Below are 16,554 nucleotides of genomic sequence, written 5' to 3' on the forward strand. Positions count from 1 at the left end.
CAATGGAGGGAAATGCCTACCTGGTTTTAGCCTATTAAAAATAAGCAAATAGAGCAATATATGCAAGTTAGCTAGAGAACAAAAGACAAGAGGAGCCGGGCAAAGGAGGTGCAACTTACCAGCCAAACTTCGCCCCTGGACGACTCTGTCCTTCAAAGAGCTGGGCGTGAGAGGAGTAAGGGGAAGAGAAAAGTAAACAGGACAACAATTCCCACTCACCTTCTTTCCCACTTTGTCGGACTTTTAAGGGATCTGTCCTTCTTTGCAGTTGGAGAGGCGCTGGGGACACTTTTGTGGCGGCCTGACAGCGGAGAAAGTCGCGGCGGCAAAGTTGCGCGAGGGAGATACCCAGGCGGAGGGGGGGGGGGGTTGTGAGGGGAGGAGAAAGAGTTCATCAGAGTTCCCCCTTTTGTTCCAAGTCTCGCTGCAGACAAAGAGGCGGCGAACGGCGGCAGGTTTCTCCCTCTCACCCCTTCTTCCTCTCTCTCTCCCCTCCCTGCCCCCACCCTCTCCACGCATCTCCCGCCAGCTCCGGAACCTCCGCAACTAACCAGGCTGCTTAGTCGCCAGTTCCACTCAACTCTGTTCCGACCTTCTCCCACCTCACTGCACCGCACCCCCTCCGCGACTATCTCGCTTGCAACTTTTTCCAAGAGATGCCAGCCCGGGTCTCCTCCCCACCCAGTCAGTCCCCTTTTTACAGCTCTCTCCTCCAAAGCGCACAAGTGGGGGGGGGGACCCTCCGGGGGACCCTCCCAAATCATTGTTCCGAGAGATGCACCTCTTTGTTTGCACTTTCCCTGACAATCAATGTGAACAATCCACTTTGCCATCAAGTTTCGATGGGTTTTTCCTCTTTCCCAGAGACAAAATGGGGGGTAGCCCCTGAAAAAAAGGCGTTTACACTATCAGATGGAGAGTTCCCTAGACTCTACAGCCTAGTTCCTCCACAGGCATTCACCTCTCTCTACCCAACACTCCAAAACAACTTCTAGGGGCACCCAAGTGTTTGAAAACTCTCCTCCCCCACCCCCGCCCACTTCCACCCACTTAGTCCCTTGGGAGCACCCTCTGATCAGCAGAGCGAAGCCCAGCTCAGTGTCCAGTACTGGCCTCCACTCTTGTGGCTACCTGTTGCTATGGGCTCTGCACAAACTCTTACAAGGGGCTCAGAGGGCCCTCGACCCCTCAAGCACCCTACCTAGCCAGTTCTCCAACCCCCAATTCTCCCCCACCCCAAAACTCAAACCAAGGGCCAGACACTCCCTCTGACCCAGGGGCCCAGCTCTCCTTTCCCTACTGCCTTGACCTCCCCTCAGAGATGTCGTGAACTGCCTCCTCCCAGGCCCCTGGCGCAGCTGGTCCTAAACTAGCATCCCCCTCTTTTCATCCCTCTGCCCACTGCCTAGGCTTGGGCGAATCAGGAATCAAGTGTGTTGACCTGAAGCAGCTTCTACCCTTCCCCCCAAATCCTTTAAGTGGGGCCTCAGAACAATGTGTGTTTCCTCACTTCCCCCATCCCAAAACCTTCCCCAACAGCAGGTCATAGCAATGACTCGGTGATAGAGGGTCGTTGAATTTCTTCTAGATCTCACAAAAAAAAAAAAAAAAATTTTTTTGAAGAGGAGGTGGGGTAGTGGATAAGAATTGGGGGTGGGGGTGGCATATGGGTAAGCAGTTTCTAGGACAAAGGCCAAAAGCATTCCAAACACCCACCCAGCAGGAGGTATCTGAATCGCTGCTCACCTTCGGACTGCTAAAGTACAAGGATAAGGGATGGGGGAGATGGAGGTTTGGAAACTATGGAGCAGTGTCCCGAGTGGGGGGGTGGGGGCGGGGTTCGGAAGGATGTCTTAGGAAGTGAAAAGGAAGCATTGAGCCCCTGCTGGGTCCGGAATGTCGTAGCTGGCGGTGGATCCCCGCCCGGCCACTCCCCTCCAGGTCTCTCCCTGGAGCAGAACAAAGACGCCGCGTGGAGCTCGGGTGTCCCAGCCTCCCCGCGCTCGCACTCCGCCCTGCGCGTCGCCAACCTATGCGACTCTCCGAAACTTTCTAACTAACTTCCCCCGGAGTTAGCCCGTGTGGCGCGGGAACAGAAGAAAGAAATGGGGGCCGTTTCATGTGGGGATCAGAGTTGCCCTCTTTCCTGGCCACTCTCGGACCCGTTGCGCCACACGTAGCGCTGCGGGTCCCGGCAGCCTGTACCTCACTACCCAAGGCGCAAGGTCGCCAGGAGCGCGCGCTTTCCCTGCCTCCCCAGACCAGGGCAATGGATTTCTTTACTTGGAGTGGGGTTTTTAGGAAAGAGGTGACAGGGGATGGAAAATCAAAGGGTAGCATTAGGGGGGTGAGGCTATAAGCCGAGGACGTGGGCGCCAGTGAGAGTCTAAGTCCCTTGCTCGACGGACTGAGCGCGCCCTCGAGTCCCAGGTAGCAGAGTCCCGCCCGATTTGGCTACCTATACCGACCTCCCTCGCCGCCACCTCCTCACCTGCGGGGTGCTAGGTAGGACACCTGCGCTGCCTTCCCTAGCAGCCTGGGTCTGTTGGGCTGCCACTAACTATTGAAGTTCCCGAGCCTCCTCTTCGGCTGAGTGAACACACCACAGCAAACCACAAAGAGAAAACAGCCCCCACCCACTCCTGTCTGGCACATTTTCCCTCTTTGTTTAATTATGATGACTTCCAACATTCTCTTTTTAGGAAGTCTACCATCCCCTAGACAAACCCTTATTTTCTGATACCTTCGAGTGCTGATGCGGAATAATGAAAAGTTCTTACTTCCAGACAATTCTTGTCTACCGCCTTCGGAAACACTTGGGTCAGATGATAAATTAACTAAGATACCTTTTAACTTCTAAACAACACAAAATACTTCACTTACTATTATCGTATACTAACTGAATCTATCAAAGCATTACTAGTCTTTAGAAAATATTTACTGATTGTCCTTTTTTCTAGAGGAATGAGAGAAGGACCGTTTATTAGGTGAAAAGTCCATACAAGCTTTCTCCTAGATTTGGCAAATGTTCCTGTCTTGAGTTGTCTGGGATATCTTCTTGTACCTATCTGCTTGGGAACAAAGTGATTTCTTCCAATATTGTTGTTGTTTAAGGGCCCCAATTTCCCCCATCTCCACTGCTGGTCACTGCTACCTCTTAAAGAAATGTATTGTTTCTTGGGTGCACCACAATTTAAATATTTTGTAAAGTTAATTGACATCAAGGATCAAAGATGGATATATCAGAGAAAATGGAATTAAAAACTCAAGTAACCTCTTTGGGCTGAAAGTTCATTTAAGGTTCAACCTGAAGTAATCCAATTCCTATAGGCCAGTCCTACTGCAAGTCCCTTTCCATTCTGCTTCTCTATAAAAGGGCTTTCTCTGGATTCCTGAGCTTGAAAGAGATACCACTTGTTTTCAGTTGAAGAATATAGACTAGATGTATCAGACAGCTAATGACCCTCTGATCAGCCTTAGAGGAGTCAAGGATGGAGTTATATTTTGCACCATTTCCCAGAGATTCTCAATTTTGAGATCAGTTGCTCACAGTAGTAATTTGTTCCTCGAGCAACCAACTCAATGAAATAGGTGTTTCTTACCTATTTCATTGATCTACCAGTGCTTTCTGGGAGCATAACCACAATATTCACAATACTTGCCCTCTAATGCTGCCTCTGAGTTAGCTTCTGGCGAAACTGAACATAAGATACCTTTAATGTGTGTGTGTTTTTTTTTTCAGTAACTGGATTTGCAGAATGAAGTGACAAGATCAAAATTTCCCTAGACAAGAGGCTAGTTCTGTAATAAAAAATGTTTGAGCAGCCTGGGTGGTGGTGTAACTGGTTGCATGCACATATCATAATGCACAGAAACCCTGGTTCAGGCCCTTCCAGTCCTCATCTGCAGGGGTAAAGCAGTCATGTGTGGTAGAGCAATGCTGCAGGTGTCTCTCTCCATCCCTGTTCCCCCACTTTCTTCTCAATTTCTTTCTGTCTCTATTCAGTAGATAGATAGATAGATAGATAGACAGACAGATAGACAGACAGACAGGTAAAGTATTGGGGGAAATGTTTTAGTTTTCTAGCTCACTTTTATGCAATGCTTTAAAATTAGTTACTGCATTGAGTAGAGAGCAGCAATATGTGGAATCACATATTATGTATGAAAATTGTATGAATGCATTAATAAGAAGTACCAGAGGCCTAATGTTTAAAGATCAGACTATGATGCAACAGGAAGAACTATTAGAAAATATCTTGGGGGGGGGCAGAAGGGAGGGTAGAAGTAACAGAGAATATTGATTGGCTCTCCAAATAAAATGAAGAAAAATGATAAACACATTTCATTCTGTGTCTTAATGTGACTTAGTAATAATTCCAGTGAGAGAGCCCATTGTGTTTTTCAGTAATCTCATCAAGCTGTAAATAAGTCAACTATTATAACACTCACTTTTTTATGAAACAATATTTTTTACTATTATCTTTATTTATTGGATAGAGACAGCCAGAAATTGAGAGGGTAGGGAGACAGAGAAGGAGAGAGAAAGGGAGATATCTGCAGACCTGCTTCACCACTTATGAAGCTTTCCCCATGCAGGTGGGGACTGGAGGCTCAAACCTGGGTCTTTGAGCACTGTAACGTGTGCTCAACCGGGACAGCCGGTCCAAAAACTGAATCTTGTTTTCTTGTAAGCACCATTATCACAAATCATCAAATGTCCCCATAGTTACAAATTCCTAATGTCATCTGTAGATCTTAAATATTCCCTTACTTAGGTTGCTTTCACCCTGTTTTTTTCTTAAGTTTCCACTGAGGTAATCCTCACTGTTACTCATGAAATTTTTGTTGTTTTCATTTTGAGTACATGGTAGGAATACAGTTCCTTACTTCCCAGAAATCAGATCTACCTGTTATTTATTCTAGCTAATAAAATGTGAGTAGAAGTGAAATTTGTCTCTTCCCAGTAGAAATTGTAAGAATTAGTGGGTCATTCCATAAGCTTCCCTTTCAACTGCTACAGGGTTAAATGTTGTTGCTCATTTAGTGAGTACCAGAATGAGCCTCCCAGGCAAACTACAGTGGTCAGTTAGTGTGAAAAGAAGGAGGAGAAGAAGAATTTTTGTCATAATGCACTGAGATTTTAGGACTGTTTGTAATCAAAGCATAACCAGGCTAATTCTCACTTTTTTAATATCACTAGTCATTAATTTTTTTAAATGTATCTTTATCTATTCATTTATTTATTAGATAGAGACAACCAGACATTGAAAAGGAAGGGATGATAGAGAAAGGACAGGGTGGTGGTGTACCAGGTTAAGCACACATAGTACCAAGTGCAAGGACCTGCTCAAGGATCTCAGTTCAAGCCCCTGGCTCCCCACCTGCAGGGAGGACACTTGGCAAGCAGTGAAACATGTCTGCAGGTGTCTTTCTGTTTGTTATTTATTTATTTATTTATTTATTTATTTATTTTATCAGAGCACTGCTCAGCTCTGGTTTATTGTGGTGCAGAGGATTGAAACTGGGACTTTGGAGCTCCGGCATGAAGGTCTGTTTGCAGAACACTATGTTCTCTACCACCACCCTTTTTCAAGTCTCTATCTTTCTCTCTCCTTCTCTATCTCTGCCTCCTCTCTCAATCTCTCTCTGTCCTATCCAATAAAATGGTAAAAATGGCTTCTAGAAACAGTGGATTCATGGTGCTGGCACCAAGTCCCAGTGATAACCCTGGAGGCAAAAAGAGAGAGAGAGTGACAGAGAGACACCTGCAACACCAATCACAAAGCTTTTCCCTTTGCACCCGGGGACTGGGAGCTTGAACCCAGGTCCTTATGCTTTGTAACATGTGCACTCAAGCAGGTGCACCACCACCCAGCCCCCTTAGCCATTTATCTTTGCAAAGTTATACCTCTGGTTTCCCCTGGATTTAGATGTTAGAAAGTTTATACAGGGGCGGGAATAGATAGCATAATGGTTATGTAAAGAGACTCTCATGCTTCAGGCTCCAAAGTCTCAGGTTCAATCCACTCTATCACCATTCAGGATCCCAGTTCAAGCCCCCAGCTCCCCATCTGCAGGAGAGTCGCTTCACAATCGGTGAAGCAGGTCTGCAGGTGTCTATCTTTCTCTCCCCCTTTCTGTCTTCCCCTCCTCTCTCCATTTCTCTCTGTCCTATCCAACAAAGACAACAACAACAATAAAACAACAAGGGCTACAAAAGGTAATAAATAAATAAATATTTAAAAAAAGAAAGTTTGTACAGTAGCTTACATGAATTTCCTGCAGTATATTTTAGCCAGATTTCAATTTAAATTATACTGTGTAGGGCAAATTATTTTCATTATGAAAGATAATTTATCTTTTTTTATTAGGATTAAAAAGCCTACGAATAAGTCAGTAAGAAGGAAGCAAGATTTTATGGGGTCTGGTATATTCATTGTTTTTTCTACATGGGTGTCAGAGGTTGAAGTCAGAATATCATATATACATTCTACTGCTTAGCCACCTCTCTGATTCAACATTTAATTTTTACTCTTATATAAGAGTAAGAGAAAAAAGTAGAATACACACAAAGCAATGCCCCACCATCCATAAAGTTTCATTTATTTTTGTTGCTCTTATATGGTGTTAGGGATCTAATCCAGAGCCTGTCTCATACAACCAAGTCCTCTACTAATAAACCCAGGCCCTGATGCATTTATTTTTGCATCTACCCACAGATCTTCCCCACTGTCTTACCAATTTTCTGGGTATTTTAAACCAACAGTGTGAGCTCAGTGAGTCTTTCTCAAACTACATCTTATTTAATTTTATTTTGCCACCAGGACTATCACTCCTAGTAGCCTTTTCTTCTTTGTTCTTTTTTTTTGGTGCCTGCACCATGAATCCACTGCTCCTGGAGGCTATTTTTCCCCTTTTGTTGCCCTTGTTTTATTGTTGTGGTTATTACTGTCTGTTATTGTTGGATAGGACAGGGAGAAATTGAGAAGGGGGGAAGACAGAGAGGGGGACCTGCTTTACCGCTTCTGAAACGACGACGCCCCTGCAGGTGGGGAGCTAGGGCTCAAACCCGGATCCTTAAGCAGGTCCTTGTGCTTCATGCCATGTGCACTTAACCCGCTGTGCTACCGCCCTACCCCCTATTTTTTTTCTTATTGAGATAGAAATAGAGGGGTTGGAGAGAGAGAGAGAGAGAGAAATCTGTAGCACCCCTTCACCACTTGTGAAGGACACACACAAGGACACATACACAAATAGAGGGGGAGAGATAGAGACACCTGAGGTGGGCCCAGGCTTGAACCCAGGTCACAATACAGGATAATGTGTGTACCCCACTGGGTATGTCACCACCTGGCCCCCAAACTACAATTTAAATGTACACTTCCATAGAAAAGTCACTTCACTCTTGGTAAATTTTTATTTACCTTACAAAACTGAGAAGTCAGCACCTACTTCATAGGGTTTCATGAAGATTAAATGAGACACTATCCAATCTCCCTGTGACTAGCTATAAAGTCCTCCACATAAAGCCTCTCTCTCTCGATATTTATTACCTATTAATCTGACATACTGTACATTCTGAGTAATAATATTGTGGCAGGTAGAGCTATCTCTATGCTTTTACTCAGGCTATTATTTCTGAAAATATTCATCCTCCTTCTTATGTCTAATCCTATCACCTTTCATCTGCTGTAGGAAGTTTTTCCAGAATTATTGAGTTATATTAAGTACCTGGGGGGGAGGGGAGATAGCATAATGCTAATGCAAAGAGATTCTCATGCTTGAGGCTCCAAAAAGTCTCCAGTTCAATCCCCTGTACCACCATAAACCAGAGCTGAGCATTGCTCTGGGGGAAAAAAACAAGGAACAACAACAACAAAAAGTACCTCGCAGGCTGGGAGTATGGATCAACCTGCCAATCAATGCCCATGTTCAGCGGGGAAGCAATTACAGAAGCCAGACCTTCCGCATCCCATATGACCCTAGGTCCATACTTCCAGAGGGATAAAGATTAGGAAAGCTATCAAGGGAGGGAAAGAGATATGGAGTTATGGTGGTGGGAATTGTGTGGAGTTGTATCTCTCTTATCCTATGGTTTTTGTGTTTCTTTTTTATAAATAAAAATCTAAAAAAATAAAAGTACCTCTCCACAACAGTTCTGTTGTATATTGCTGTCCTTTCAGAAACTAATGGAATCCTTTGCTGTTAGAGATGTGAATTTTAAATCATCACTGGTATGTGTCAACTGGCTCTGCTCCTCACTAATGATAACCATAATCAAATTACTTCACCTTTTTAACCTATTACCATGTGGAAAATAGCATAATTCTACCTGCATCTGGAGACTAATATATGACATATCACTAAAAAATATAGGAACCGGAGAGGGGTCTGCTACATACATGTCTTGTAAGTGTAAGGCCTGGGTTTGATCCCTGGCAGTGCACACAATCTATGGCAAAAACAAGTACAATATTGTGGATGGTAGAATCATGGTAGAATTGGCAACAATCAAAATAACTAATTTACTGAATATATATTTTCTAGCATGTGTAATGGAAGTAAAATAATAACAGCTGATAAATTTCATTTCTATACTTGGTTTTTCTTTTATTTTTCTTTCTTTCTTTTTTTTTTTTTTTTTTTTGTCTCCAGGGTTATTTCTGGGTCTGGGTGCCTGCACTACAAATCCACTGCTCCTGGAGGCCATTCTTCCAATTTTGTTGCCCTTGTTGTTATTGTTTCCATTGCTGTTGTTGTTGTTGGGTAGGATAAAGAGAAATCGAGAGAAGTGAAGAAAACAGAGAGGAGAGAAAGATAGACACCTGCAGACCTGTTTCACCACCTGTGAAGCAACCCCTCTGCAGGTGGGGATCCAGGGTCTCCAACAGGGATCCTTAACTCTTTGTGCCATGTGTACTTAACTCCACTGCGCTACCACCGACCACTATTCTGTTTTTTTCCTCAGCTTTAAAGCTCTAAAACTTGTGTAAGTAATCTTCCATATGGAAATTGAAAATAAGTTACCTTAAGCCCTTTTTAAAAATAATTTTTGCAATTATTTCACTTTCTAGGACACAGAGAAATTGAAGAAGGAAGAAGATCTAGACAAAGAGAGAGAGAGAGAGAGAGACGCCTGCAGCATTGCTTTACCACTCATGAAGCTTGCCCCCTGTAGGTGGGCACAGAGAAGCTTAATGTATTATGAGAGTGCAGTGCTGGGAGTCGGATCCCAGTTCAAGCCCCTGGCTCCTCACCTGCAGGAGAGTCCCTTCACAGGTGGTAAAGCAGGTCTGAGGGTGTCTATCTTCCTCTCTCCATTTCTCTTTGTTCTATCTAACAACAATCTACAATAATAACTACAACAATTATAAAAAGCAACAAGGGCAACAAAAGGGAAAATAAATATAAATTTTTTTTTAATCTTAAAAAAAAAAAGATATTGCAGTGCTATAGATATTATACTAGAAACTAGATTTCCTAATCAACAGTTCTTGAGTTTTTTTGTTTGTTTGTTTTCTTTTCTGGTCACTGCTGTACTTTCACTATTCCAGGATAACTTTTTAAGATAGAAATAGAGAGAGAAGGAAAGACCATAGCACCAAATCTTCCTCCAAAGCAGTAGGGACTAGCTTTGGACCTAAGTCACAAGCATGTCAGACCTGGTAAGCTACTTTCATGGCCCAACAGTGCTTCAGTCTTTATATTAATATATATGACCCACGTAGAGCATCAGATGGTTCAGAAAGAGCAAGGAATCTACCGTATTATGTAGTGGAATGGAGAAGAACCAGGAACTCTCGTGGCTGAGAAGGAACGCTATGCCATACTGGCTTTATTCATCTGCATTTATACTCTCCAGGAAGGAAGTGGTAGGGTGTAAAAGGAAGGGTGTGGAGTGGAAAAAGATCGGACCAGTGGGATTAAATGGTGGAAAACAGGGTGTGACTAGGAGAGGCGGAGGAGCGAAAAGAGAGTTTGAACCAGTGGGATTAAACCAATGCCCTGCAGGCAGGGCGGGTCTCAGGTAAAACAGTGATTATGTAAATAGACCACAGTGTTAAGCAATGGAGCAGGGGGGAGCTGGTGTACTACCCAACATATATACACACACACATATATGTGCATATTTGGTCAATCTGAATATGTGTACCTTCAAATTATATGTATGCTTTTTCAATATGGTTCATATGTTACTCACATTTGTAATGTTAGAAATTATTTGTCCAGCTGGGGTGATAGTGTAGTGGTCACGCAAAAAGACTTTCTTTTTTTTTAATATTTACTTCTTTATTTATTCTCTTTTGTTGCTCTTCTTTTTATTGTTGTAGTTATTATTGTTGTTGTTGTTGGATAGGACAGAGAGATATGGAGAGAGGAGGGGAAGACAGAGAAGGGGAGAGAAAGACAGACACCTGCAGACCTGCTTCACCGCCTGTGAAGGGACTCCCCTGCAGGTGGGGAGCTGGGGGCTCGAACTGGGATCCTTAAGCTGATCCTTGCACTTTGCACCATGTGCGCTTAACCGGCTGCACTACCACCCGACTCCCTGCAAAAAGTCTTTCATACTTGAAGTTCCAGATTCCATTCCTCATCAGGCAATGCTCTGCTGAAACAAACAAAACACTGCATGTATAGAAACAGTTTAGCCACATGTTTCCCCTCTTTTATTACTAGCAGCTTATAAAACAACTTGATTTTCTCTTCACACAGATCTCTGTCACCCCATAGCTTCTACACTGAATTTCTCTCTGTGTAGCAATCTATAATCTCTACTTTTATATAGATTGTTTAAAATACAGCTCTGGAAGTGTGAGGCCAATTTGGCCTAGCAGAGACAGGCTATCCATCCCTCTTTTGACATTAATAACAAAGTCACAGCAATACATGAAAAAACACACATAGAAACAGACTTTCCATAGTAAGACTTAAAGCAGACCATCCAGGCAGAGTACCATAGGAAATAAATAAATAAATAAATAAATAAATAAATAAATAAATAAATAAACAAGCAAGCAAAAAAAAGCACATATGTCAGCAAACCACACATAGTAAAGATCTACAAAGCCTAGAAGGGTGATCAGGTGAGCTGGGACAGACTGTGCTGACATTCTGGCATACCAATCCTATTCCTACAGTTCTGCAAGAATGTGGAACAGGAGAATATTAAAATGATAAAGAGGGAGAGGGTGAACCTCAGTGCAGCTCTCCCTAACCACCTACTGAAGAGACCTAGTATGCACCCACAGAAGACGCTAGGGGTGGGTCATGGGTCGATAGCTGGCAGTCTGCCATAATCTGTCTTGGAATACACAAAGCTGTCACTACCTAGACTGAAGCCCCAACCACAATATAAATCAAATCCCCCCCTCCAACACACACACACACAGTTAACATATTTAAATGAAGAACAATGTAGCAGAGGTAGATAGCATAGTGGTTATGCAAAAAGACTCTCATGCCTGAGGTTCGAAAGTCCCCAGTTGAATCCACACCACCATAAATTTCTAGCAGTGCTCTGGTAAAAAAAAAAAAGAAAGAAAGAAAGAAAGAAAGAAAGAAAGAAAGAAAGAAAGGGAGAAAAGAAAAAGAAAAAAGCCTTGTGTTAACAAAATATCTCACCTGGCTAATGCACCTACTTTACCATGCAGTCAACTCAGGTTCAAGCCCAGCCCTCATCACACTGGAAGAGACTTTGATCCTGTAATGTCTTCCCTCCTCTCTCTCTGTCTCTGAAAAAAATTCTTTCCAGAGCAGTGAAGTTCAGCAACAGCTAAATAAATAAAATAATGTATTTTCTTTCAGTTTTGCAATATTTTATGTTCCAAAATTCATGTAACTTTAAGAATAGAACTGATGGGGGGTCAGGCGGTAGCACAACGGGTTAAGCTCATGTGGCCCCAAGCGCAAGTACTGGCCTAAGGAACCCCAGGTTCCCCACCTGCTGGGGAGTCGCTTCACAGGTGGTGAAGCAGGTCTACAGGTGTCTTATCTTTCCCTCCTCCTCTCTGTCTTCTCCTCCTCTCTCCATTTCTTTCTGTCCTATCCAACAACGAACGACATCAACAATGGTAACCACAACAAGTCTACAACAACAAGGGCAACAAAAGGGGGAAGAAATGGTCTTCAAGAGCAGTGGATTCATGGTGTAGGCACTGAGTTCCAGCAATAACACTGGAAGGCAAAAAAAAAAAAAAAAAGAATAAAACTGATGAATATTTTACTTTGTAAAGAAAGGTATTATTAGACTTTCTCCTCTAAGCTAATAATAATAAATAATAATAATAATTGGTGCCTGGGCGTTGGCGGACCTGATTGAGCCCACACATTATCATGCGCAAGGATATGGGTTCAAGTCCCCAGTCCCCACCTGCAGAAGGAAGCATCAAAAGTGGTGAAGCAGGGTTGCAGGTCTCTATTTCCCCTTCTCCCCTCAGTTTCTTCCTGTCCTATCAAATTAAATAAATAAAGACTTTAAATAATAATAATCAAGGTCATCCTAGACATAGTACTTTCTCAGAAGGACCATATTTAACAAATAAAATTTAACATGTTTTATTATAGCTTTGATTTAGTCAGGAAGCCTATCACTAATAGATAAAATTAAAAAGCATTAGGTATAAGCAAGGTGACTTTTCCCTCAGCCAGCTACTTTGTACCCATGATTTTTATTATATTGGCCTGTACACCAGAGGCAACATCAATTACACTTTCCCTACCATGATTTGGAGCAGGTCATCATTTAACTCTGTTGGGGTTATTTCCTTCTTTACGATAATAAATTCTATACACTCAGCTGAGAAATTAATTTTTCAGCTTACTGTATTTTAGCTCATAAGAGAATTCTTTCATTTTTTTTTCATATTTTCTTGCTATTTATTTAGTATGCTTTGTACTTCCTGGCAAAATTCAGCCATTACAGAAAGGGCTGGAAACAGATCCCCTGAAGCAGAGGACAGGCAGAAACTCTCTTAGCAACCCTTCCCACACCATGAGAGGAACAACTTGGCACCCATAACAGCTGGATCATAGTTGGCCTCGTAAATGGCTACCAATAGCATAGCACAGACCCGCATCTTTAGGGAACTATGCTAAGGTCATCATCCTATTTAAACTAGGGCAGAGAAACAACCGTTTGTCTTCTCCAGAGCCAGCAATTTCTCCTTGTAATAAATGACTTCATTGTGCAGCTGGAACTACAGAGGTTAAATTTACATCTAAGCACAATCTTGATTCATTACAGCACCTTCCAGAACATTCTCTCATGTATTAGCAAAAATATCACTTTGAGTCAGCAATAAAGGTGGGAATGTGCTCAAGCAACGTTACTAAGAATAAGGGTGAGAGTCTGATGTGGAAAAACAAAGTAATAAACCAAAAATATTTCTATATTTTTTCACTAAAATTAAAATAAGGTGGATAATGAGAATTTCTGGTAACTTCATACCTCATCTCTTACCAAGACTCAATCTTCATTCCCTTTTCTTCTACTACTGCTCTCAACTCATGCTGACCCTCTCCATTATGACCTTGCGTGCTGATGACCCCATTCCTTCACCTTCAGCCTAGACTGCTGCTCTTCCTTGAACGAAATGCCCATAAATTCAGCTGCTTACTGGACTTGTTTTCCCTTACAGGTCCAACAGATACCTCATACTTAACATATTTTAAACTGGTTTTACCACCTTTTTTTTCCCCTCAAAAATCAGAAACTCCCCCCACAATCTTTATTCCAATTAGTAGTTTTACCATCTAACCTAACCAGTTGAGATGGATAATTTTGTCAACTTGACTGCACTTAGGGATGCCCAGATAGCTAGTAAAACATTATTTCTGAGTACCTGTGTTAAGTATCTGAAGGACAGAGTGAGTAAAGAATATCATCCTCAGCAATGTGGAAGGGTTACTACCATCTAATATCATCTAATTAGATACCATCTAGTATCTAATTCCTTGACAACCTGAAGATAGAGCATAGAAGGGCAAATTTCCTCTCTTCTTAGCTAGGACACATACTTTCTGCTTGTGTCATGCAACTGGTGCTACTGTTCTTAAGCCTCTGGACTCAGACTAATTACATAACTGTCTTTCCTGATTCTCCAGCTTTCAAGTAAGAGATGGAGAAACTTCATGGTCTTCTTAATCAAGTGAGTCAATTCTTGTAATAAATCATAAGTTAATTTCTCTTGTTTCATATACATGTAAGTGTTGTGGGGTGTGTGTGTGCATCCAGATATCTTATTGGTTCTGGATCTCCTGAGAGCCTTAGTTGAGACTCAGTAAATGAAGTAACAACCAAAAAAAGTGAGTTACCCACTGATTTTCCCTCTTTCTTTCACTTCTTACCTAAACAGCTAACTAGTCACTAAGAATTGTCAATTTCAGCAGGGCACCAATGTAAAAACCCTGTGGTGAAGGGGAGAGTGGCCATTGGGCTCCCCGGCGTGGTGGTGGTGGTGGGGGGGTATTGGTGGGGATGGGACACAGTCTTTCGGTGGTGGGTATGGTGTTTATGTAAATTTCTATTAAAGTGTAAACATATAAACTACTATTTAATTAATATGAGAGGGGAAAAATTCATCATATGTCTAGAACTTCTTAAAACACAGACTGAGTCTTTTTAATACATAGGCTGTCTTTGATATGTTGACTCTCTCAAAAGCCTAGACCAGTGAAAACAGAAGCAACCAATAGCACAGCTTTATACAAGATGCTGGGTATTATACCCCAAACCTTAACAAAGGGACTTTCCAAAGTAAACCCAATCACCAAATAATGTGATGATAACAATAACTATCCATTGTCTTCTTGAACCCTAAGACAACAGGAACCTCACATTTCCACTATAGAGACTATATTTCCCCCAGTCCTGGAACCTTAGAGTGGGGCCCACTTTCCTGCATGCTGCTCTCAATTCAAATCAAATAATATTGCATCTGCAGATCGCAACCTAATCAGCGCAACAAGTGTCATCCCAACATGCTTCACTTCAGAACGTGACCAGAGACTTCAGGTGTAGAATGACAATCCTTCAGCTTCATCACTCGAGTGAGACCTTTCCTTTCATAGTATTCTCTAATTCCATTCCAGGTGTTCCACTCCCCAATAAAGTACCCATCCCTAGATATAGTCCAGGTCCCCTGAGATAGAGCATAGGTTCACATGTGCCCATAAACTAGGGAAAAATATATACCTGAAAGCAAAAGTACACAAGAGCATACAGGGAATACCCCCCAACACTTCATCTGCACTATTACAGTCTTTAGGTCCATGATTGTTCAACAATTTGTTTGGCTTTGTATGTTAACTCTCTTTTCAGCCACCAGGTTCTGGATGCTGACCAGGCTTCCCTGGACTGAAGACCCCAACAATGTGGCCTGGAGCTCTGCTTCCCCAGAGCCCCACCCTACTAGGGAAAGAGAGAGGCAGACTGGGAGTATGGACCGACCAGTCAACACCCATGTTCAGCGGGGAAGCAATTACAGAAGCCAGACCTTCCACCCTCTGCAACCCACAACGACCCTGGATCCATACTCCGAGAGAGATAGAGAATAGGAAGGCTATCAGGGGAGGGGACGGGATATGGAGATTGGGTTATGGGAATTGTGTGGAACTGTACCCCTCTTATTCTATGGTTTTGTTAATGTCTCCTTTCTTAAATTAAAAAAAAAAAGAATTGTCAATTTCATTTCCTTGGTATTTTTGACATCTCTTGCTTTCTGTCCTGTGGTTTCTATTTAATTTGTGATCTCATCATCTTTTTAAAAAATATTTATTTATTTATTAATTCCCTTTTGCTGCCCTTGTTGTTTTATTGTTGTCGTCATTGTTGGATAGGACAGAGAGAAATGGAGAGAGGAGGGGAAGACAGACAGAAGGAAAGAAAGATAGATACCTGCATACCTGCTTCACCACTTGTAAAGCGACTCCCCTGCAGGTGGGGAACCGGGGCTCGAACCAGGATCCTTTCGCCATTCTTGCACTTCGCCCACTGTGCTACTGCCCAATTTCCGATCTCATCATCTTTTAAGTAAACAGTTGTAAGAATATCTGAATATATATATTTCCACAGAATGCATATTTTGAGTGTCCTGATCTCCAGTGTAGCTATATTTGGAAATAGGGCTTCTAAGGATATAAATATTCAGAATATGTATCCTTATATGAAGAGATATCACAGGGGCTAGGTGGTGACACACCTGGTAGAACAAGCATGTGAACATGTGCCCTTGGTCCCACCTGCAGGGAATAAACTTCATGAGTAATGAAACAGTGTCTCTTTTTCACTCTCCCTCTGTAACTGTCCCTTTCCTCTAAGTTTCCCTCTGTCTCTATCAAAAGAAAGGAAAAACAAAACAAAACAAAACAACATACATGTATACACACACAAAAACAGCAATAACAACAAAAGAAAAAAATGCTTGTCTCTGGGGAGTGAAGGATTCATCATGCAGTCACTAAGCCCCAGGGGATAACCATGGTGGCAAAAACTAAAAAAAAAAAAAAAAAATTCCAGACCTCTTTCACTTTTGGTCTAGCTGATACAAAGGA

General features: G+C 42.5%; 1 long non-coding RNA gene across 4 annotated transcripts in view; it reads right to left on the reverse strand.

The window, feature by feature from the left end:
• The window catches only part of LOC132538053 (uncharacterized), a 258,196-nt gene extending 257,224 nt beyond the window's left edge, over positions 1 to 972 (reverse strand). For all 4 annotated transcript variants that reach the window (XR_009549464.1, XR_009549463.1, XR_009549461.1 and 1 more), the window contains exon 1: positions 220 to 972. This is a non-coding gene — a long non-coding RNA (uncharacterized LOC132538053). The remainder of the gene's footprint in view (positions 1 to 219) is intronic.
• Between the last annotated feature and the right edge of the window lie 15,582 nt (positions 973 to 16,554).

Source organism: Erinaceus europaeus, chromosome 4, assembly GCF_950295315.1.
Source record: "Erinaceus europaeus chromosome 4, mEriEur2.1, whole genome shotgun sequence".
NCBI lineage: Eukaryota > Metazoa > Chordata > Mammalia > Eulipotyphla > Erinaceidae > Erinaceus > Erinaceus europaeus.